This window comes from Phyllobates terribilis, unplaced genomic scaffold, assembly GCF_046119375.1.
Source record: "Phyllobates terribilis strain yellow unplaced genomic scaffold, ASM4611937v1 Scaffold_729__1_contigs__length_748246, whole genome shotgun sequence".
Classification (NCBI taxonomy): domain Eukaryota; kingdom Metazoa; phylum Chordata; class Amphibia; order Anura; family Dendrobatidae; genus Phyllobates; species Phyllobates terribilis.
In genome coordinates this window covers 242,017-265,316 of record NW_027363489.1, presented here as the reverse complement: position 1 = coordinate 265,316, position 23,300 = coordinate 242,017, and the positions used below count along the sequence as shown (strand labels likewise).

The window sequence follows — 23,300 nt, the reverse complement described above, 5'->3', positions numbered from 1 at the left end:
ATACTGAAAGGTCAATTATATTGTGCAGCTTATCTCACCACCTGTAGTTATTTAGGTGAAAGCTCCAAAATGCTTGCCTAATATGTCTGTTTATCCAAAAGGAAGTATAGAGGGAGAGCTAGATAGATAGCATTGCATTACATTACATTACATGGCAATGCAATGCACAGTTGCTGAAGTTGAACCAAAATGAGCTTGTCATCTGGCTTCTGCAACTTTTAACATGAAAAATCCAAGGAGGAGAAGAAAAGCAAAGCCAAAGAGTCCATCCCAAAATCCGACAAACAAGCAAAATGAACAAAAAGCATTGAATTCAATTCTTTCTGATTTTAGAAACTGCATTAAAGAAGGGGTGCACCGGTCCTGGAGATACTGCAATACCAGGTCAATGCGTGGAGTGGACAGAGCAAGCTCTTTTTCCATCTCCCTGTTCTAAAAATCCATTAAATATATGGTCCCCAGATAGGGGACGTATCAGATATTAAACTGATAAGAACAGATACTACACTTGATCTTAGCCAAAAGGCCGAGAAGCGATAACCAGAATTGGTTTCCGACTACGGTGCCACCCAAGGATTCTGAAAAGTCCATTTGTGGAGATGGCCACCTGGACTCCCGTTAAGAAGACATGCTGTCAACCTCTAGATCCCTCACATGCCTGCACTTTTCGGCTTGCTGCTGCTGCAATCCACGCGTTTTAGATCTGCATAACTCCACCTCTTTTAGCACAGTACCCTCAACCCCCGGCTGTTCCCACCCGCCTCAACACCGTTGGAAGGGAGGAGAACCAATTAAGGCGGGGGGGGGGTGGAACGAGCAGCTGTCTACCCTTAGCAGGAGGGTTGCTGATTAATTACCTCTCCTGCTGCTGCTGCTGCTGGCTGTCCAGCAGCAGACTGAAGGTGGCTGCTGCTGTGCGCAGGTATATAAAGGCTCAGAGCCTATTATGACACGCGCAGCCAGCGTTCCATTGCCACATTCCGTCTACTGCAGGCGGGATACCTGGATGGCTGAATGTCACTGAGAAGCTCACAGAGACCGCCATAAGCAACAGTTTAAAAGAATGCCACAGACTAATCAACCAAACTTTTTGGGTTGGTTTCTCTTTTATAGTCTGCAGGCATTAAATGAAAGAAGTCAGTGTTCCAGCAGAGGGAGACAACGTTTCAGAAAAGGCATTGTAGCAAACCAAAAAAGAAATTTTAAGCGCAGCAGAGTAACCAGCTCACATACCTGTTAGCTCAGGTGAGTTTAAAAGGCTGCTGTTGATAACAAGGGCATTTGCTAAATAGATGGTGTGTGTGCAACAATATACTGAAAGGTCAATTATATTGTGCAGCTTATCTCACCACCTGTAGTTATTTAGGTGAAAGCTCCAAAATGCTTGCCTAATATGTCTGTTTATCCAAAAGGAAGTATAGAGGGAGAGCTAGATAGATAGCATTGCATTACATTACATTACATGGCAATGCAATGCACAGTTGCTGAAGTTGAACCAAAATGAGCTTGTCATCTGGCTTCTGCAACTTTTAACATGAAAAATCCAATGAGGAGAAGAAAAGCAAACCCAAAGAGTCCATCCCAAAATCCGACAAACAAGCAAAATGAACAAAAAGCATTGAATTCAATTCTTTCTGATTTTAGAAACTGCATTAAAGAAGGGGTGCACCGGTCCTGGAGATACTGCAATACCAGGTCAATGCGTGGAGTGGACAGAGCAAGCTCTTTTTCCATCTCCCTGTTCTAAAAATCCATTTAATATATGGTCCCCAGATAGGGGACGTATCAGATATTAAACTGATAAGAACAGATACTACACTTGATCTTAGCCAAAAGGCCGAGAAGCGATAACCAGAATTGGTTTCCGACTACGGTGCCACCCAAGGATTCTGAAAAGTCCATTTGTGGAGATGGCCACCTGGACTCCCGTTAAGAAGACATGCTGTCAACCTCTAGATCCCTCACATGCCTGCACTTTTCGGCTTGCTGCTGCTGCAATCCACGCGTTTTAGATCTGCATAACTCCACCTCTTTTAGCACAGTACCCTCAACCCCCGGCTGTTCCCACCCGCCTCAACACCGTTGGAAGGGAGGAGAACCAATTAAGGCGGGGGGGGGGGGGTGGAACGAGCAGCTGTCTACCCTTAGCAGGAGGGTTGCTGATTAATTACCTCTCCTGCTGCTGCTGCTGCTGGCTGTCCAGCAGCAGACTGAAGGTGGCTGCTGCTGTGCGCAGGTATATAAAGGCTCAGAGCCTATTATGACACGCGCAGCCAGCGTTCCATTGCCACATTCCGTCTACTGCAGGCGGGATACCTGGATGGCTGAATGTCACTGAGAAGCTCACAGAGACCGCCATAAGCAACAGTTTAAAAGAATGCCACAGACTAATCAACCAAACTTTTTGGGTTGGTTTCTCTTTTATAGTCTGCAGGCATTAAATGAAAGAAGTCAGTGTTCCAGCAGAGGGAGACAACGTTTCAGAAAAGGCATTGTAGCAAACCAAAAAAGAAATTTTAAGCGCAGCAGAGTAACCAGCTCACATACCTGTTAGCTCAGGTGAGTTTAAAAGGCTGCTGTTGATAACAAGGGCATTTGCTAAATAGATGGTGTGTGTGCAACAATATACTGAAAGGTCAATTATATTGTGCAGCTTATCTCACCACCTGTAGTTATTTAGGTGAAAGCTCCAAAATGCTTGCCTAATATGTCTGTTTATCCAAAAGGAAGTATAGAGGGAGAGCTAGATAGATAGCATTGCATTACATTACATTACATGGCAATGCAATGCACAGTTGCTGAAGTTGAACCAAAATGAGCTTGTCATCTGGCTTCTGCAACTTTTAACATGAAAAATCCAATGAGGAGAAGAAAAGCAAAGCCAAAGAGTCCATCCCAAAATCCGACAAACAAGCAAAATGAACAAAAAGCATTGAATTCAATTCTTTCTGATTTTAGAAACTGCATTAAAGAAGGGGTGCACCGGTCCTGGAGATACTGCAATACCAGGTCAATGCGTGGAGTGGACAGAGCAAGCTCTTTTTCCATCTCCCTGTTCTAAAAATCCATTTAATATATGGTCCCCAGATAGGGGACGTATCAGATATTAAACTGATAAGAACAGATACTACACTTGATCTTAGCCAAAAGGCCGAGAAGCGATAACCAGAATTGGTTTCCGACTACGGTGCCACCCAAGGATTCTGAAAAGTCCATTTGTGGAGATGGCCACCTGGACTCCCGTTAAGAAGACATGCTGTCAACCTCTAGATCCCTCACATGCCTGCACTTTTCGGCTTGCTGCTGCTGCAATCCATGCGTTTTAGATCTGCATAACTCCACCTCTTTTAGCACAGTACCCTCAACCCCCGGCTGTTCCCACCCGCCTCAACACCGTTGGAAGGGAGGAGAACCAATTAAGGCGGGGGGGGGGTGGAACGAGCAGCTGTCTACCCTTAGCAGGAGGGTTGCTGATTAATTACCTCTCCTGCTGCTGCTGCTGCTGGCTGTCCAGCAGCAGACTGAAGGTGGCTGCTGCTGTGCGCAGGTATATAAAGGCTCAGAGCCTATTATGACACGCGCAGCCAGCGTTCCATTGCCACATTCCGTCTACTGCAGGCGGGATACCTGGATGGCTGAATGTCACTGAGAAGCTCACAGAGACCGCCATAAGCAACAGTTTAAAAGAATGCCACAGACTAATCAACCAAACTTTTTGGGTTGGTTTCTCTTTTATAGTCTGCAGGCATTAAATGAAAGAAGTCAGTGTTCCAGCAGAGGGAGACAACGTTTCAGAAAAGGCATTGTAGCAAACCAAAAAAGAAATTTTAAGCGCAGCAGAGTAACCAGCTCACATACCTGTTAGCTCAGGTGAGTTTAAAAGGCTGCTGTTGATAACAAGGGCATTTGCTAAATAGATGGTGTGTGTGCAACAATATACTGAAAGGTCAATTATATTGTGCAGCTTATCTCACCACCTGTAGTTATTTAGGTGAAAGCTCCAAAATGCTTGCCTAATATGTCTGTTTATCCAAAAGGAAGTATAGAGGGAGAGCTAGATAGATAGCATTGCATTACATTACATTACATGGCAATGCAATGCACAGTTGCTGAAGTTGAACCAAAATGAGCTTGTCATCTGGCTTCTGCAACTTTTAACATGAAAAATCCAATGAGGAGAAGAAAAGCAAAGCCAAAGAGTCCATCCCAAAATCCGACAAACAAGCAAAATGAACAAAAAGCATTGAATTCAATTCTTTCTGATTTTAGAAACTGCATTAAAGAAGGGGTGCACCGGTCCTGGAGATACTGCAATACCAGGTCAATGCGTGGAGTGGACAGAGCAAGCTCTTTTTCCATCTCCCTGTTCTAAAAATCCATTTAATATATGGTCCCCAGATAGGGGACGTATCAGATATTAAACTGATAAGAACAGATACTACACTTGATCTTAGCCAAAAGGCCGAGAAGCGATAACCAGAATTGGTTTCCGACTACGGTGCCACCCAAGGATTCTGAAAAGTCCATTTGTGGAGATGGCCACCTGGACTCCCGTTAAGAAGACATGCTGTCAACCTCTAGATCCCTCACATGCCTGCACTTTTCGGCTTGCTGCTGCTGCAATCCATGCGTTTTAGATCTGCATAACTCCACCTCTTTTAGCACAGTACCCTCAACCCCCGGCTGTTCCCACCCGCCTCAACACCGTTGGAAGGGAGGAGAACCAATTAAGGCGGGGGGGGGGGTGGAACGAGCAGCTGTCTACCCTTAGCAGGAGGGTTGCTGATTAATTACCTCTCCTGCTGCTGCTGCTGCTGGCTGTCCAGCAGCAGACTGAAGGTGGCTGCTGCTGTGCGCAGGTATATAAAGGCTCAGAGCCTATTATGACACGCGCAGCCAGCGTTCCATTGCCACATTCCGTCTACTGCAGGCGGGATACCTGGATGGCTGAATGTCACTGAGAAGCTCACAGAGACCGCCATAAGCAACAGTTTAAAAGAATGCCACAGACTAATCAACCAAACTTTTTGGGTTGGTTTCTCTTTTATAGTCTGCAGGCATTAAATGAAAGAAGTCAGTGTTCCAGCAGAGGGAGACAACGTTTCAGAAAAGGCATTGTAGCAAACCAAAAAAGAAATTTTAAGCGCAGCAGAGTAACCAGCTCACATACCTGTTAGCTCAGGTGAGTTTAAAAGGCTGCTGTTGATAACAAGGGCATTTGCTAAATAGATGGTGTGTGTGCAACAATATACTGAAAGGTCAATTATATTGTGCAGCTTATCTCACCACCTGTAGTTATTTAGGTGAAAGCTCCAAAATGCTTGCCTAATATGTCTGTTTATCCAAAAGGAAGTATAGAGGGAGAGCTAGATAGATAGCATTGCATTACATTACATTACATGGCAATGCAATGCACAGTTGCTGAAGTTGAACCAAAATGAGCTTGTCATCTGGCTTCTGCAACTTTTAACATGAAAAATCCAATGAGGAGAAGAAAAGCAAAGCCAAAGAGTCCATCCCAAAATCCGACAAACAAGCAAAATGAACAAAAAGCATTGAATTCAATTCTTTCTGATTTTAGAAACTGCATTAAAGAAGGGGTGCACCGGTCCTGGAGATACTGCAATACCAGGTCAATGCGTGGAGTGGACAGAGCAAGCTCTTTTTCCATCTCCCTGTTCTAAAAATCCATTTAATATATGGTCCCCAGATAGGGGACGTATCAGATATTAAACTGATAAGAACAGATACTACACTTGATCTTAGCCAAAAGGCCGAGAAGCGATAACCAGAATTGGTTTCCGACTACGGTGCCACCCAAGGATTCTGAAAAGTCCATTTGTGGAGATGGCCACCTGGACTCCCGTTAAGAAGACATGCTGTCAACCTCTAGATCCCTCACATGCCTGCACTTTTCGGCTTGCTGCTGCTGCAATCCACGCGTTTTAGATCTGCATAACTCCACCTCTTTTAGCACAGTACCCTCAACCCCCGGCTGTTCCCACCCGCCTCAACACCGTTGGAAGGGAGGAGAACCAATTAAGGCGGGGGGGGGTGGAACGAGCAGCTGTCTACCCTTAGCAGGAGGGTTGCTGATTAATTACCTCTCCTGCTGCTGCTGCTGCTGGCTGTCCAGCAGCAGACTGAAGGTGGCTGCTGCTGTGCGCAGGTATATAAAGGCTCAGAGCCTATTATGACACGCGCAGCCAGCGTTCCATTGCCACATTCCGTCTACTGCAGGCGGGATACCTGGATGGCTGAATGTCACTGAGAAGCTCACAGAGACCGCCATAAGCAACAGTTTAAAAGAATGCCACAGACTAATCAACCAAACTTTTTGGGTTGGTTTCTCTTTTATAGTCTGCAGGCATTAAATGAAAGAAGTCAGTGTTCCAGCAGAGGGAGACAACGTTTCAGAAAAGGCATTGTAGCAAACCAAAAAAGAAATTTTAAGCGCAGCAGAGTAACCAGCTCACATACCTGTTAGCTCAGGTGAGTTTAAAAGGCTGCTGTTGATAACAAGGGCATTTGCTAAATAGATGGTGTGTGTGCAACAATATACTGAAAGGTCAATTATATTGTGCAGCTTATCTCACCACCTGTAGTTATTTAGGTGAAAGCTCCAAAATGCTTGCCTAATATGTCTGTTTATCCAAAAGGAAGTATAGAGGGAGAGCTAGATAGATAGCATTGCATTACATTACATTACATGGCAATGCAATGCACAGTTGCTGAAGTTGAACCAAAATGAGCTTGTCATCTGGCTTCTGCAACTTTTAACATGAAAAATCCAATGAGGAGAAGAAAAGCAAAGCCAAAGAGTCCATCCCAAAATCCGACAAACAAGCAAAATGAACAAAAAGCATTGAATTCAATTCTTTCTGATTTTAGAAACTGCATTAAAGAAGGGGTGCACCGGTCCTGGAGATACTGCAATACCAGGTCAATGCGTGGAGTGGACAGAGCAAGCTCTTTTTCCATCTCCCTGTTCTAAAAATCCATTTAATATATGGTCCCCAGATAGGGGACGTATCAGATATTAAACTGATAAGAACAGATACTACACTTGATCTTAGCCAAAAGGCCGAGAAGCGATAACCAGAATTGGTTTCCGACTACGGTGCCACCCAAGGATTCTGAAAAGTCCATTTGTGGAGATGGCCACCTGGACTCCCGTTAAGAAGACATGCTGTCAACCTCTAGATCCCTCACATGCCTGCACTTTTCGGCTTGCTGCTGCTGCAATCCACGCGTTTTAGATCTGCATAACTCCACCTCTTTTAGCACAGTACCCTCAACCCCCGGCTGTTCCCACCCGCCTCAACACCGTTGGAAGGGAGGAGAACCAATTAAGGCGGGGGGGGGTGGAACGAGCAGCTGTCTACCCTTAGCAGGAGGGTTGCTGATTAATTACCTCTCCTGCTGCTGCTGCTGCTGGCTGTCCAGCAGCAGACTGAAGGTGGCTGCTGCTGTGCGCAGGTATATAAAGGCTCAGAGCCTATTATGACACGCGCAGCCAGCGTTCCATTGCCACATTCCGTCTACTGCAGGCGGGATACCTGGATGGCTGAATGTCACTGAGAAGCTCACAGAGACCGCCATAAGCAACAGTTTAAAAGAATGCCACAGACTAATCAACCAAACTTTTTGGGTTGGTTTCTCTTTTATAGTCTGCAGGCATTAAATGAAAGAAGTCAGTGTTCCAGCAGAGGGAGACAACGTTTCAGAAAAGGCATTGTAGCAAACCAAAAAAGAAATTTTAAGCGCAGCAGAGTAACCAGCTCACATACCTGTTAGCTCAGGTGAGTTTAAAAGGCTGCTGTTGATAACAAGGGCATTTGCTAAATAGATGGTGTGTGTGCAACAATATACTGAAAGGTCAATTATATTGTGCAGCTTATCTCACCACCTGTAGTTATTTAGGTGAAAGCTCCAAAATGCTTGCCTAATTTGTCTGTTTATCCAAAAGGAAGTATAGAGGGAGAGCTAGATAGATAGCATTGCATTACATTACATTACATGGCAATGCAATGCACAGTTGCTGAAGTTGAACCAAAATGAGCTTGTCATCTGGCTTCTGCAACTTTTAACATGAAAAATCCAATGAGGAGAAGAAAAGTAAAGCCAAAGAGTCCATCCCAAAATCCGACAAACAAGCAAAATGAACAAAAAGCATTGAATTCAATTCTTTCTGATTTTAGAAACTGCATTAAAGAAGGGGTGCACCGGTCCTGGAGATACTTCAATACCAGGTCAATGCGTGGAGTGGACATAGCAAGCTCTTTTTCCATCTCCCTGTTCTAAAAATCCATTTAATATATGGCCCCCAGATAGGGGACGTATCAGATATTAAACTGATAAGAACAGATACTACACTTGATCTTAGCCAAAAGGCCGAGAAGCGATAACCAGAATTGGTTTCCGACTACGGTGCCACCCAAGGATTCTGAAAAGTCCATTTGTGGAGATGGCCACCTGGACTCCCGTTAAGAAGACATGCTGTCAACCTCTAGATCCCTCACATGCCTGCACTTTTCGGCTTGCTGCTGCTGCAATCCACGCGTTTTAGATCTGCATAACTCCACCTCTTTTAGCACAGTACCCTCAACCCCCGGCTGTTCCCACCCGCCTCAACACCGTTGGAAGGGAGGAGAACCAATTAAGGCAGGGGGGGGGTGGAACGAGCAGCTGTCTACCCTTAGCAGGAGGGTTGCTGATTAATTACCTCTCCTGCTGCTGCTGCTGCTGGCTGTCCAGCAGCAGACTGAAGGTGGCTGCTGCTGTGCGCAGGTATATAAAGGCTCAGAGCCTATTATGACACGCGCAGCCAGCGTTCCATTGCCACATTCCGTCTACTGCAGGCGGGATACCTGGATGGCTGAATGTCACTGAGAAGCTCACAGAGACCGCCATAAGCAACAGTTTAAAAGAATGCCACAGACTAATCAATCAAACTTTTTGGGTTGGTTTCTCTTTTATAGTCTGCAGGCATTAAATGAAAGAAGTCAGTGTTCCAGCAGAGGGAGACAACGTTTCAGAAAAGGCATTGTAGCAAACCAAAAAAGAAATTTTAAGCGCAGCAGAGTAACCAGCTCACATACCTGTTAGCTCAGGTGAGTTTAAAAGGCTGCTGTTGATAACAAGGGCATTTGCTAAATAGATGGTGTGTGTGCAACAATATACTGAAAGGTCAATTATATTGTGCAGCTTATCTCACCACCTGTAGTTATTTAGGTGAAAGCTCCAAAATGCTTGCCTAATATGTCTGTTTATCCAAAAGGAAGTATAGAGGGAGAGCTAGATAGATAGCATTGCATTACATTACATTACATGGCAATGCAATGCACAGTTGCTGAAGTTGAACCAAAATGAGCTTGTCATCTGGCTTCTGCAACTTTTAACATGAAAAATCCAATGAGGAGAAGAAAAGCAAAGCCAAAGAGTCCATCCCAAAATCCGACAAACAAGCAAAATGAACAAAAAGCATTGAATTCAATTCTTTCTGATTTTAGAAACTGCATTAAAGAAGGGGTGCACCGGTCCTGGAGATACTGCAATACCAGGTCAATGCGTGGAGTGGACAGAGCAAGCTCTTTTTCCATCTCCCTGTTCTAAAAATCCATTTAATATATGGTCCCCAGATAGGGGACGTATCAGATATTAAACTGATAAGAACAGATACTACACTTGATCTTAGCCAAAAGGCCGAGAAGCGATAACCAGAATTGGTTTCCGACTACGGTGCCACCCAAGGATTCTGAAAAGTCCATTTGTGGAGATGGCCACCTGGACTCCCGTTAAGAAGACATGCTGTCAACCTCTAGATCCCTCACATGCCTGCACTTTTCGGCTTGCTGCTGCTGCAATCAACGCATTTTAGATCTGCATAACTCCACCTCTTTTAGCACAGTACCCTCAACCCCCGGCTGTTCCCACCCGCCTCAACACCGTTGGAAGGGAGGAGAACCAATTAAGGCGGGGGGGGGGGTGGAACGAGCAGCTGTCTACCCTTAGCAGGAGGGTTGCTGATTAATTACCTCTCCTGCTGCTGCTGCTGCTGGCTGTCCAGCAGCAGACTGAAGGTGGCTGCTGCTGTGCGCAGGTATATAAAGGCTCAGAGCCTATTATGACACGCGCAGCCAGCGTTCCATTGCCACATTCCGTCTACTGCAGGCGGGATACCTGGATGGCTGAATGTCACTGAGAAGCTCACAGAGACCGCCATAAGCAACAGTTTAAAAGAATGCCACAGACTAATCAACCAAACTTTTTGGGTTGGTTTCTCTTTTATAGTCTGCAGGCATTAAATGAAAGAAGTCAGTGTTCCAGCAGAGGGAGACAACGTTTCAGAAAAGGCATTGTAGCAAACCAAAAAAGAAATTTTAAGCGCAGCAGAGTAACCAGCTCACATACCTGTTAGCTCAGGTGAGTTTAAAAGGCTGCTGTTGATAACAAGGGCATTTGCTAAATAGATGGTGTGTGTGCAACAATATACTGAAAGGTCAATTATATTGTGCAGCTTATCTCACCACCTGTAGTTATTTAGGTGAAAGCTCCAAAATGCTTGCCTAATATGTCTGTTTATCCAAAAGGAAGTATAGAGGGAGAGCTAGATAGATAGCATTGCATTACATTACATTACATGGCAATGCAATGCACAGTTGCTGAAGTTGAACCAAAATGAGCTTGTCATCTGGCTTCTGCAACTTTTAACATGAAAAATCCAATGAGGAGAAGAAAAGCAAAGCCAAAGAGTCCATCCCAAAATCCGACAAACAAGCAAAATGAACAAAAAGCATTGAATTCAATTCTTTCTGATTTTAGAAACTGCATTAAAGAAGGGGTGCACCGGTCCTGGAGATACTGCAATACCAGGTCAATGCGTGGAGTGGACAGAGCAAGCTCTTTTTCCATCTCCCTGTTCTAAAAATCCATTTAATATATGGTCCCCAGATAGGGGACGTATCAGATATTAAACTGATAAGAACAGATACTACACTTGATCTTAGCCAAAAGGCCGAGAAGCGATAACCAGAATTGGTTTCCGACTACGGTGCCACCCAAGGATTCTGAAAAGTCCATTTGTGGAGATGGCCACCTGGACTCCCGTTAAGAAGACATGCTGTCAACCTCTAGATCCCTCACATGCCTGCACTTTTCGGCTTGCTGCTGCTGCAATCCACGCGTTTTAGATCTGCATAACTCCACCTCTTTTAGCACAGTACCCTCAACCCCCGGCTGTTCCCACCTGCCTCAACACCGTTGGAAGGGAGGAGAACCAATTAAGGCGGGGGGGGGGGGGGTGGAACGAGCAGCTGTCTACCCTTAGCAGGAGGGTTGCTGATTAATTACCTCTCCTGCTGCTGCTGCTGCTGGCTGTCCAGCAGCAGACTGAAGGTGGCTGCTGCTGTGCGCAGGTATATAAAGGCTCAGAGCCTATTATGACACGCGCAGCCAGCGTTCCATTGCCACATTCCGTCTACTGCAGGCGGGATACCTGGATGGCTGAATGTCACTGAGAAGCTCACAGAGACCGCCATAAGCAACAGTTTAAAAGAATGCCACAGACTAATCAACCAAACTTTTTGGGTTGGTTTCTCTTTTATAGTCTGCAAGCATTAAATGAAAGAAGTCAGTGTTCCAGCAGAGGGAGACAACGTTTCAGAAAAGGCATTGTAGCAAACCAAAAAAGAAATTTTAAGCGCAGCAGAGTAACCAGCTCACATACCTGTTAGCTCAGGTGAGTTTAAAAGGCTGCTGTTGATAACAAGGGCATATGCTAAATAGATGGTGTGTGTGCAACAATATACTGAAAGGTCAATTATATTGTGCAGCTTATCTCACCACCTGTAGTTATTTAGGTGAAAGCTCCAAAATGCTTGCCTAATATGTCTGTTTATCCAAAAGGAAGTATAGAGGGAGAGCTAGATAGATAGCATTGCATTACATTACATTACATGGCAATGCAATGCACAGTTGCTGAAGTTGAACCAAAATGAGCTTGTCATCTGGCTTCTGCAACTTTTAACATGAAAAATCCAATGAGGAGAAGAAAAGCAAAGCCAAAGAGTCCATCCCAAAATCCGACAAACAAGCAAAATGAACAAAAAGCATTGAATTCAATTCTTTCTGATTTTAGAAACTGCATTAAAGAAGGGGTGCACCGGTCCTGGAGATACTGCAATACCAGGTCAATGCGTGGAGTGGACAGAGCAAGCTCTTTTTCCATCTCCCTGTTCTAAAAATCCATTTAATATATGGTCCCCAGATAGGGGACGTATCAGATATTAAACTGATAAGAACAGATACTACACTTGATCTTAGCCAAAAGGCCGAGAAGCGATAACCAGAATTGGTTTCCGACTACGGTGCCACCCAAGGATTCTGAAAAGTCCATTTGTGGAGATGGCCACCTGGACTCCCGTTAAGAAGACATGCTGTCAACCTCTAGATCCCTCACATGCCTGCACTTTTCGGCTTGCTGCTGCTGCAATCCATGCGTTTTAGATCTGCATAACTCCACCTCTTTTAGCACAGTACCCTCAACCCCCGGCTGTTCCCACCCGCCTCAACACCGTTGGAAGGGAGGAGAACCAATTAAGGCGGGGGGGGGGGTGGAACGAGCAGCTGTCTACCCTTAGCAGGAGGGTTGCTGATTAATTACCTCTCCTGCTGCTGCTGCTGCTGGCTGTCCAACAGCAGACTGAAGGTGGCTGCTGCTGTGCGCAGGTATATAAAGGCTCAGAGCCTATTATGACACGCGCAGCCAGCGTTCCATTGCCACATTCCGTCTACTGCAGGCGGGATATCTGGATGGCTGAATGTCACTGAAAAGCTCACAGAGACCGCCATAAGCAACAGTTTAAAAGAATGCCACAGACTAATCAACCAAACTTTTTGGGTTGGTTTCTCTTTTATAGTCTGCAGGCATTAAATGAAAGAAGTCAGTGTTCCCGCAGAGGGAGACAACGTTTCAGAAAAGGCATTGTAGCAAACCAAAAAAGAAATTTTAAGCGCAGCAGAGTAACCAGCTCACATACCTGTTAGCTCAGGTGAGTTTAAAAGGCTGCTGTTGATAACAAGGGCATTTGCTAAATAGATGGTGTGTGTGCAACAATATACTGAAAGGTCAATTATATTGTGCAGCTTATCTCACCACCTGTAGTTATTTAGGTGAAAGCTCCAAAATGCTTGCCTAATATGTCTGTTTATCCAAAAGGAAGTATAGAGGGAGAGCTAGATAGATAGCATTGCATTACATTACATTACATGGCAATGCAATGCACAGTTGCTGAAGTTGAACCAAAATGAGCTTGTCATCTGGCTTCTGCAACTTTTAACATGAAAAATCCAATGAGGAGAAGAAAAGCAAAGCCAAAGAGTCCATCCCAAAATCCGACAAACAAGCAAAATGAACAAAAAGCATTGAATTCAATTCTTTCTGATTTTAGAAACTGCATTAAAGAAGGGGTGCACCGGTCCTGGAGATACTGCAATACCAGGTCAATGCGTGGAGTGGACAGAGCAAGCTCTTTTTCCATCTCCCTGTTCTAAAAATCCATTTAATATATGGTCCCCAGATAGGGGACGTATCAGATATTAAACTGATAAGAACAGATACTACACTTGATCTTAGCCAAAAGGCCGAGAAGCGATAACCAGAATTGGTTTCCGACTACGGTGCCACCCAAGGATTCTGAAAAGTCCATTTGTGGAGATGGCCACCTGGACTCCCGTTAAGAAGACATGCTGTCAACCTCTAGATCCCTCACATGCCTGCACTTTTCGGCTTGCTGCTGCTGCAATCCACGCATTTTAGATCTGCATAACTCCACCTCTTTTAGCACAGTACCCTCAACCCCCGGCTGTTCCCACCCGCCTCAACACCGTTGGAAGGGAGGAGAACCAATTAAGGCGGGGGGGGGGTGGAACGAGCAGCTGTCTACCCTTAGCAGGAGGGTTGCTGATTAATTACCTCTCCTGCTGCTGCTGCTGCTGGCTGTCCAGCAGCAGACTGAAGGTGGCTGCTGCTGTGCGCAGGTATATAAAGGCTCAGAGCCTATTATGACACGCGCAGCCAGCGTTCCATTGCCACATTCCGTCTACTGCAGGCGGGATACCTGGATGGCTGAATGTCACTGAGAAGCTCACAGAGACCGCCATAAGCAACAGTTTAAAAGAATGCCACAGACTAATCAACCAAACTTTTTGGGTTGGTTTCTCTTTTATAGTCTGCAGGCATTAAATGAAAGAAGTCAGTGTTCCAGCAGAGGGAGACAACGTTTCAGAAAAGGCATTGTAGCAAACCAAAAAAGAAATTTTAAGCGCAGCAGAGTAACCAGCTCACATACCTGTTAGCTCAGGTGAGTTTAAAAGGCTGCTGTTGATAACAAGGGCATTTGCTAAATAGATGGTGTGTGTGCAACAATATACTGAAAGGTCAATTATATTGTGCAGCTTATCTCACCACCTGTAGTTATTTAGGTGAAAGCTCCAAAATGCTTGCCTAATATGTCTGTTTATCCAAAAGGAAGTATAGAGGGAGAGCTAGATAGATAGCATTGCATTACATTACATTACATGGCAATGCAATGCACAGTTGCTGAAGTTGAACCAAAATGAGCTTGTCATCTGGCTTCTGCAACTTTTAACATGAAAAATCCAATGAGGAGAAGAAAAGCAAAGCCAAAGAGTCCATCCCAAAATCCGACAAACAAGCAAAATGAACAAAAAGCATTGAATTCAATTCTTTCTGATTTTAGAAACTGCATTAAAGAAGGGGTGCACCGGTCCTGGAGATACTGCAATACCAGGTCAATGCGTGGAGTGGACAGAGCAAGCTCTTTTTCCATCTCCCTGTTCTAAAAATCCATTTAATATATGGTCCCCAGATAGGGGACGTATCAGATATTAAACTGATAAGAACAGATACTACACTTGATCTTAGCCAAAAGGCCGAGAAGCGATAACCAGAATTGGTTTCCGACTACGGTGCCACCCAAGGATTCTGAAAAGTCCATTTGTGGAGATGGCCACCTGGACTCCCGTTAAGAAGACATGCTGTCAACCTCTAGATCCCTCACATGCCTGCACTTTTCGGCTTGCTGCTGCTGCAATCCACGCGTTTTAGATCTGCATAACTCCACCTCTTTTAGCACAGTACCCTCAACCCCCGGCTGTTCCCACCCGCCTCAACACCGTTGGAAGGGAGGAGAACCAATTAAGGCGGGGGGGGGTGGAACGAGCAGCTGTCTACCCTTAGCAGGAGGGTTGCTGATTAATTACCTCTCCTGCTGCTGCTGCTGCTGGCTGTCCAGCAGCAGACTGAAGGTGGCTGCTGCTGTGCGCAGGTATATAAAGGCTCAGAGCCTATTATGACACGCGCAGCCAGCGTTCCATTGCCACATTCCGTCTACTGCAGGCGGGATACCTGGATGGCTGAATGTCACTGAGAAGCTCACAGAGACCGCCATAAGCAACAGTTTAAAAGAATGCCACAGACTAATCAACCAAACTTTTTGGGTTGGTTTCTCTTTTATAGTCTGCAGGCATTAAATGAAAGAAGTCAGTGTTCCAGCAGAGGGAGACAACGTTTCAGAAAAGGCATTGTAGCAAACCAAAAAAGAAATTTTAAGCGCAGCAGAGTAACCAGCTCACATACCTGTTAGCTCAGGTGAGTTTAAAAGGCTGCTGTTGATAACAAGGGCATTTGCTAAATAGATGGTGTGTGTGCAACAATATACTGAAAGGTCAATTATATTGTGCAGCTTATCTCACCACCTGTAGTTATTTAGGTGAAAGCTCCAAAATGCTTGCCTAATATGTCTGTTTATCCAAAAGGAAGTATAGAGGGAGAGCTAGATAGATAGCATTGCATTACATTACATTACATGGCAATGCAATGCACAGTTGCTGAAGTTGAACCAAAATGAGCTTGTCATCTGGCTTCTGCAACTTTTAACATGAAAAATCCAATGAGGAGAAGAAAAGCAAAGCCAAAGAGTCCATCCCAAAATCCGACAAACAAGCAAAATGAACAAAAAGCATTGAATTCAATTCTTTCTGATTTTAGAAAATGCATTAAAGAAGGGGTGCACCGGTCCTGGAGATACTGCAATACCAGGTCAATGCATGGAGTGGACAGAGCAAGCTCTTTTTCCATCTCCCTGTTCTAAAAATCCATTTAATATATGGTCCCCAGATAGGGGACGTATCAGATATTAAACTGATAAGAACAGATACTACACTTGATCTTAGCCAAAAGGCCGAGAAGCGATAACCAGAATTGGTTTCCGACTACGGTGCCACCCAAGGATTCTGAAAAGTCCATTTGTGGAGATGGCCACCTGGACTCCCGTTAAGAAGACATGCTGTCAACCTCTAGATCCCTCACATGCCTGCACTTTTCGGCTTGCTGCTGCTGCAATCCACGCGTTTTAGATCTGCATAACTCCACCTCTTTTAGCACAGTACCCTCAACCCCCGGCTGTTCCCACCCGCCTCAACACCGTTGGAAGGGAGGAGAACCAATTAAGGCGGGGGGGGGGGTGGAACGAGCAGCTGTCTACCCTTAGCAGGAGGGTTGCTGATTAATTACCTCTCCTGCTGCTGCTGCTGCTGGCTGTCCAGCAGCAGACTGAAGGTGGCTGCTGCTGTGCGCAGGTATATAAAGGCTCAGAGCCTATTATGACACGCGCAGCCAGCGTTCCATTGCCACATTCCGTCTACTGCAGGCGGGATACCTGGATGGCTGAATGTCACTGAGAAGCTCACAGAGACCGCCATAAGCAACAGTTTAAAAGAATGCCACAGACTAATCAACCAAACTTTTTGGGTTGGTTTCTCTTTTATAGTCTGCAGGCATTAAATGAAAGAAGTCAGTGTTCCAGCAGAGGGAGACAACGTTTCAGAAAAGGCATTGTAGCAAACCAAAAAAGAAATTTTAAGCGCAGCAGAGTAACCAGCTCACATACCTGTTAGCTCAGGTGAGTTTAAAAGGCTGCTGTTGATAACAAGGGCATTTGCTAAATAGATGGTGTGTGTGCAACAATATACTGAAAGGTCAATTATATTGTGCAGCTTATCTCACCACCTGTAGTTATTTAGGTGAAAGCTCCAAAATGCTTGCCTAATATGTCTGTTTATCCAAAAGGAAGTATAGAGGGAGAGCTAGATAGATAGCATTGCATTACATTACATTACATGGCAATGCAATGCACAGTTGCTGAAGTTGAACCAAAATGAGCTTGTCATCTGGCTTCTGCAACTTTTAACATGAAAAATCCAATGCGGAGAAGAAAAGCAAAGCCAAAGAGTCCATCCCAAAATCCGACAAACAAGCAAAATGAACAAAAAGCATTGAATTCAATTCTTTCTGATTTTAGAAACTGCATTAAAGAAGGGGTGCACCGGTCCTGGAGATACTGCAATACCAGGTCAATGCGTGGAGTGGACAGAGCAAGCTCTTTTTCCATCTCCCTGTTCTAAAAATCCATTTAATATATGGTCCCCAGATAGGGGACGTATCAGATATTAAACTGATAAGAACAGATCAGGTTTCAACATAATTTATTAAGTGCGTAAAAGATGGTTTACAATCAAAAACAACAACACAAACAGTACATTATTAAAACACAGAATTCCACCCATAAAAACCCCATATACGATTAGCATCCCTCCTCCCAATACATTTGACATCCCTCAAGTAATAAATATACATCTGGCTAAAAGCAATTTTAAGACAATCCTTCACAGAAATAGCATCACGTTTAAAAAGTAAAATATTGCGTGCCTTCCAAAGGGCGTCTTTAAAACAGTTAATCATACACCAACATATACAATACTGTTGAGGGGTCGGACATTTAAAAAGGCCATATAAAACATATTCATGGTTAAAATCTCTTAAACCGCAAGTCCATTTTAAAAGAATCCCAACTTTGTGCCAAAGTTCCTGTGCAAATGGGCAATTCCACATAAGGTGCAAGGTGGTTTCGTCATTAACACATGAGTCTCTGGGGCATTTTGCTCTGGCCACCAGGCCTCTCCTGTGTTGAAACTCTCTGGTGGGGAGGCACTGGTGGACCACCATCCATGCGATGTCCTTATGTCCATTTGCTAAGAATTTCCCGAAGACATTCTTCCAAACTTGCTTCGATCTCTCTTCTGAGAAATTTACTATGGGGGTCACATCTTCATTCCTCCTCAGAAAAGATAAAAGCTTCTTGCGGTCTTTAAAAATGTCCATATTAAAATCACCAAGGCTATAAAATCGAACAGTCTTTTCTAAGATTGCTTGGTGTTTGGGGGGGCATAGTAAAACAGGGGAATTCAACGACAACTTAAACCATCTTTTAAAAATCATCCCACAAGTATATTTTAAAAAATAACTTAGCGCACTATTACCATTAAAATGTTTGAAACAAAAGCAGAAATAATTTAAATACAAATAAATATGTAAGTCGGGGACATCCCTTCCGCCGTTCATTTTATTCTTCCTCATTATTTCTCGCCTTAATTTTTCCATTTTGGAGTTCCATAAAAACATAAAGATCATCCTAGTCATTTTTTTAATTAAAACATCAGAGGGGGGGTACACCATAGCTATATACAGTATGAGGGGTAACAACACTGATTTTATAATTAAAATTTTCCCCTCCATTGTTAGGGACCTCAAACCCCAAAATGATATTTTCTTTGACATTTTTTCTATGACATTCTCCCAGCTTTGAGTTCCCACATTCTCCTCGTTAAAAACAACTCCAAGAATTTTTACATTGTCTCGTTTTATAGTGAGCTGCGGGAGTTGGGCGGTGTCCCAGGATCCCAAAGTCAGACATTCAGATTTATTTAAATTAAGTTTAAACCCGGATGCCTGGGAAAAAAATTCAATGCGCAACACCGCCCTCCGGAGGGAAGCAGGGTCCACGCACACAACCGTCACGTCATCCATGTAGCCAAAGACTCTCACATCACTGCCACCTCCGCCAGGAACAGGAACCCCTCTAATCACTTTGTCTTTCCTTATTGCGCTCAGCAGGGGCTCCATGGCGCAGATGAACAGGATGGGCGACAAGGGGCATCCCTGCTTCACTCCGGACTCAAGGGGAACTCCATCTGTTAAAAAGCCATTAAGAGAAATTTGACTAAAACAATTTTTATATAAAATCTTAATACAATTTAAAAGCATATTAGGGATACCCATTCTTTTTAAAACTCTAAAAAGAAATCTATGAGACACTCTATCGAAAGCTTTTTCAAAATCTAGGGCTAAAAGAGCTACATTTTGACCCCGGTCTCTGGAATACCAAATTACATCCCTTAATACGTTTAAAACCTCTGAAATACTTCTGCCTGGTACACTACAAACCTGCTCAGGCTGGATTAGTTTGGCAATGACATTCCTGAGCCGGTTTGCAACCACCTTAGCAAGTACCTTGTAATCGACGTTTAGGAGAGTTATGGGTCTCCAATTCGCTAGAGCACTGCGATCACCTTTTTTATATATCAAAGACACCACTCCTCTCCTCCATGAAAATGGCAACTGTTCACAAATAAAAACTTCTTTAAAAAGCATAAAAAGGTCCTCTTTTAAAATGTCCCAAAAAGTAAGATAAAACTCTACAGGTAGTCCATCACACCCAGGTGCTTTGCCCTTAGAGAAACTTTTAAAAACATAAAATAATTCCTCTAAAACAATATCGCGTTCTAAAAACTCCTGGTCTGTAAAATTTAACTTAAAATCGAGATCATTAAGAGCATCAGATAAAAAGGACTCATCTATACACTTTTTACTAAAAAGATGCTTATAAAAGTTAAAAGTAGCATTCAACATTCCCTGCATAGATGTTTCACCCTCTAGATTTGTGATCACTTCTCTTTTATCCATGACTTTTTTGAAGAAGAAGCGAGAGCACTTCTCCCCCTCCTCCAAGTGCTGCACTCTAGAGTTAAAAATAATCTCTTTCCCCTTTGTGTCTATGCAGTTCTGAATTTCAGTTTTTAGGCTAGCAATATCATCTCCCACCTCCACCCCTAGCTCTTTGAATTTAAAAAGTGTTTGTAGTTTGGTGTTAAGATCACTAAAACATCTTTTTTTCTCTCTAGCTTTACGTCTCCCTGCTTTTATAAAAAACATTCTGACTTTTTTTTTCAAATTTTCCCACCAGGTTACCATAGGGGCATCAGAAGGTTTTTGTCGCCGCCAGGCTTGATAGGCTTTACCAAAGTCTTGTCGAATCAGAGGGTCCTCCAGCAGGTAAGTACTTAGACGCCAGAGGCCCCTGTTGACCCTCTGTTCATCCCGGTATTCTAGGTGCACCTCCAAGCCCTTATGGTCAGAAAATATATTTGATGTTAAAACACATTTTACAGGGTTAAAATCATCTGATAGGAAAATAAAATCGATCCTGGAGGACACCCCTCTTCCGGACCACGTATAACCAGGGTCCGTCGGCAGGAGTGACCTCCACGCATCGCATAATTTAAAATCAGTTATAAAATCTTTCAATAGATGACATGACTTATCCAATTTGCGTACAGGGTCACCCCCCGCTCGTTGTTCACTAGCACAAAGACAATTAAAATCACCCCCTACGATCAGGGGAGATGACCCAGTACAGTACAATGGCAATATCCCAAATAAATTAATTCTCTCTTGCTTATCAGGGGAAGCATAAACATTCATTACACGTAGGGTAAAACCATTAAATTTAAAATGCACTAAAACCACTCTGCCTGGTACTATTTCTGTGACAGTATTTATAGCAATATTTCTCCCACGACAGAGGAAGCCCACCCCCGCTGACTTGTTGTCATTGGAGCCAGACCAGATGGAGGGCCCCAGTCTCCAATCTGTCTTGATGTCATTATAATTTAGTGCATGTTGTATCCCGCATTCCTGTAATAAACATATGTCAAAGTCAGTGGTTTCTAAGTACTTAAATAGAGCAGCCCTACGAACTGGGCTCTTTAATGACCTCACATTCAGTGAGACAAGTCTTAATGTGGGCATTCATAGGTCAGGGTGGTGGATCTTCCATGAGGACACCTGACTCAAAGCCCTGTATGCCAAATTGCTCCAGGACATCCGGGCTAGAGGACCCAAATGACTCGATATTCTGTGAGCCGGCGGTTGCCCCCTCGTAGGTCACGGTTCCCAGCCACATTCCAGGAGACGCTGGGGCTTCGACATTCCGTCTCTTTTTCGGGGCAGACTCCACTAGGTCACTGGTGCAGTCCTCCTCTTCCTCCACCTCCTCCAGGGGGAGAGACTGGTCCATCAGGATAAGATCACCAACACAGATTCCCTGATGTTCGCCACCTAGAAGCAAAGCCCCCTCATCTGGCTGGCTAATCGCCCTGGAAGATCCTGAGGCCATCGCTGCGTGGTCCCCTGTAGCCAACCGCACAGGGGCACCACCCTCCAGCCCAACAGGATCGGTATCGGGAACCATCGACACGGAGGATACCCTCCCAGAAGGAGGACCCCTCCGCTCCGGTCCATGCGAGGTCCGCCCATCGTTAAGGGACTTCGATGCAGGGGCCGCCCCAGAGGGGCCTCCGGCTCCCTGCTCCATCCCAGCCTTCTCGCCCTTCGAACCGCCCTCCGACGCCGGCCCGCCAGTGAAGACCGGCGGGCGCATCGGCTCAGCTGCAGAAGATGCAGCTTCTGCGTAAGTCCTGGTCCTGGTCCTGTTGGGGCATCCTCGGAACATGTGCCCCGCCTCACCACAAAGATTGCATTTCCTCCCAGCGGGACAGTCCTTCATTAAATGTCCGTAACAGCTGCAATTATTGCAGCGGTCTACTTTCCTGCCCGTGCAGGACGTTTGGGTATGACCCATTTGTCCACAGTTCCTGCAACATACCGGCATTCCAGGGTAAAATAAGTAGCCTCTGCTCTTACCGATCACAAATGTTGAGGGAGGGTGTAGCATTCCTCCCACTCCGCTTGGGTCCCTCTTTAGACGGGCCATGTACCTCCTCTTGCCGCACCAGAAGCCTACCGCGTTCTTCACAGTGCCCAGGTATCTCAGATCATCACAATAACGGATAAGGTAGGTCGAGATGTCTGCAGCCTCCACAAAGGGGTTCGGGAAATGCACCACGATAGGGATCTCGTCATAGGCATACAAGAGACAAAAGGTTAGTCCATCCAATTCATCTAAGTAGTTTTTCTCATTTACCTTTTGTACGAGTTGGTGACAGCATCCCTGGCTCTTGAAGGTGATGGTGTAAGTCCCCTTGTACTCATTGTCCTGGAAGCAGAATATGTCTTCCCGCCGAAACTCCAGAACTCCAAGCAGAATCCTATGGCAGATGTAGTCCAAGTTCTTCTCCGTCCTCGATCCTGCTCCAACTTCAATCCTCACGGTGTTCCGCATCCGGGCATCACCCGATGAATATGTGAGCGTTGCCGGCATCCTTCACTCAGGAACGTACCGACTCTTCTCTCTGAAAGGCGCAAGCCTTCATGGGATCCCTTCCCGTTGCTCCCGGACTAATCCTTCCTCCCAATAGCAGCAGGGGGGTTAAGTCCCTCCGAAAAGGAACGATCCCCCCAGGCCGAGAGAAAGGGTACCAAGAGCACCTCACAGGCAAGACCACACAGGTAAACCTGATAGATCGTGCCAAAAGGCCGAGAAGCGATAACCAGAATTGGTTTCCGACTACGGTGCCACCCAAGGATTCTGAAAAGTCCATTTGTGGAGATGGCCACCTGGACTCCCGTTAAGAAGACATGCTGTCAACCTCTAGATCCCTCACATGCCTGCACTTTTCGGCTTGCTGCTGCTGCAATCCACGCGTTTTAGATCTGCATAACTCCACCTCTTTTAGCACAGTACCCTCAACCCCCGGCTGTTCCCACCCGCCTCAAAACCGTTGGAAGGGAGGAGAACCAATTAAGGCGGGGGGGTGGTGGAACGAGCAGCTGTCTACCCTTAGCAGGAGGGTTGCTGATTAATTACCTCTCCTGCTGCTGCTGCTGCTGGCTGTCCAGCAGCAGACTGAAGGTGGCTGCTGCTGTGCGCAGGTATATAAAGGCTCAGAGCCTATTATGACACGCGCAGCCAGCGTTCCATTGCCACATTCCGTCTACTGCAGGCGGGATACCTGGATGGCTGAATGTCACTGAGAAGCTCACAGAGACCGCCATAAGCAACAGTTTAAAAGAATGCCACAGACTAATCAACCAAACTTTTTGGGTTGGTTTCTCTTTTATAGTCTGCAGGCATTAAATGAAAGAAGTCAGTGTTCCAGCAGAGGGAGACAACGTTTCAGAAAAGGCATTGTAGCAAACC

At 45.0% G+C, this 23,300-nt stretch overlaps 14 non-coding genes across 14 annotated transcripts; all 14 read right to left on the bottom strand.

The window, feature by feature from the left end:
* Positions 1 to 347: 347 nt before the first annotated feature.
* LOC141237284 (U2 spliceosomal RNA) lies at positions 348 to 538 on the bottom strand. The gene has a single exon (XR_012302840.1). It is a non-coding gene; the product is annotated as a U2 spliceosomal RNA (small nuclear RNA).
* Positions 539 to 1,658: 1,120 nt separating this feature from the next.
* On the bottom strand, positions 1,659 to 1,849 carry LOC141236963 (U2 spliceosomal RNA). The gene has a single exon (XR_012302530.1). It is a non-coding gene; the product is annotated as a U2 spliceosomal RNA (small nuclear RNA).
* Positions 1,850 to 2,972: 1,123 nt separating this feature from the next.
* On the bottom strand, positions 2,973 to 3,163 carry LOC141236962 (U2 spliceosomal RNA). Its single transcript, XR_012302529.1, has one exon. It is a non-coding gene; the product is annotated as a U2 spliceosomal RNA (small nuclear RNA).
* Positions 3,164 to 4,283: 1,120 nt separating this feature from the next.
* LOC141236961 (U2 spliceosomal RNA) lies at positions 4,284 to 4,474 on the bottom strand. The gene has a single exon (XR_012302528.1). It is a non-coding gene; the product is annotated as a U2 spliceosomal RNA (small nuclear RNA).
* Positions 4,475 to 5,595: 1,121 nt separating this feature from the next.
* Positions 5,596 to 5,786, bottom strand: LOC141236960 (U2 spliceosomal RNA). Its single transcript, XR_012302527.1, has one exon. It is a non-coding gene; the product is annotated as a U2 spliceosomal RNA (small nuclear RNA).
* Positions 5,787 to 6,905: 1,119 nt separating this feature from the next.
* Positions 6,906 to 7,096, bottom strand: LOC141236959 (U2 spliceosomal RNA). Its single transcript, XR_012302526.1, has one exon. It is a non-coding gene; the product is annotated as a U2 spliceosomal RNA (small nuclear RNA).
* A 1,119-nt stretch (positions 7,097 to 8,215) lies between these two features.
* LOC141237368 (U2 spliceosomal RNA) lies at positions 8,216 to 8,406 on the bottom strand. Its single transcript, XR_012302923.1, has one exon. It is a non-coding gene; the product is annotated as a U2 spliceosomal RNA (small nuclear RNA).
* Positions 8,407 to 9,526: 1,120 nt separating this feature from the next.
* Positions 9,527 to 9,717, bottom strand: LOC141236958 (U2 spliceosomal RNA). Its single transcript, XR_012302525.1, has one exon. It is a non-coding gene; the product is annotated as a U2 spliceosomal RNA (small nuclear RNA).
* A 1,121-nt stretch (positions 9,718 to 10,838) lies between these two features.
* Positions 10,839 to 11,029, bottom strand: LOC141236957 (U2 spliceosomal RNA). The gene has a single exon (XR_012302524.1). It is a non-coding gene; the product is annotated as a U2 spliceosomal RNA (small nuclear RNA).
* A 1,124-nt stretch (positions 11,030 to 12,153) lies between these two features.
* Positions 12,154 to 12,344, bottom strand: LOC141236956 (U2 spliceosomal RNA). The gene has a single exon (XR_012302523.1). It is a non-coding gene; the product is annotated as a U2 spliceosomal RNA (small nuclear RNA).
* A 1,121-nt stretch (positions 12,345 to 13,465) lies between these two features.
* Positions 13,466 to 13,656, bottom strand: LOC141236955 (U2 spliceosomal RNA). The gene has a single exon (XR_012302522.1). It is a non-coding gene; the product is annotated as a U2 spliceosomal RNA (small nuclear RNA).
* Positions 13,657 to 14,776: 1,120 nt separating this feature from the next.
* LOC141236954 (U2 spliceosomal RNA) lies at positions 14,777 to 14,967 on the bottom strand. Its single transcript, XR_012302521.1, has one exon. It is a non-coding gene; the product is annotated as a U2 spliceosomal RNA (small nuclear RNA).
* A 1,119-nt stretch (positions 14,968 to 16,086) lies between these two features.
* On the bottom strand, positions 16,087 to 16,277 carry LOC141237247 (U2 spliceosomal RNA). Its single transcript, XR_012302803.1, has one exon. It is a non-coding gene; the product is annotated as a U2 spliceosomal RNA (small nuclear RNA).
* Positions 16,278 to 17,398: 1,121 nt separating this feature from the next.
* On the bottom strand, positions 17,399 to 17,588 carry LOC141236838 (U2 spliceosomal RNA). The gene has a single exon (XR_012302429.1). It is a non-coding gene; the product is annotated as a U2 spliceosomal RNA (small nuclear RNA).
* Between the last annotated feature and the right edge of the window lie 5,712 nt (positions 17,589 to 23,300).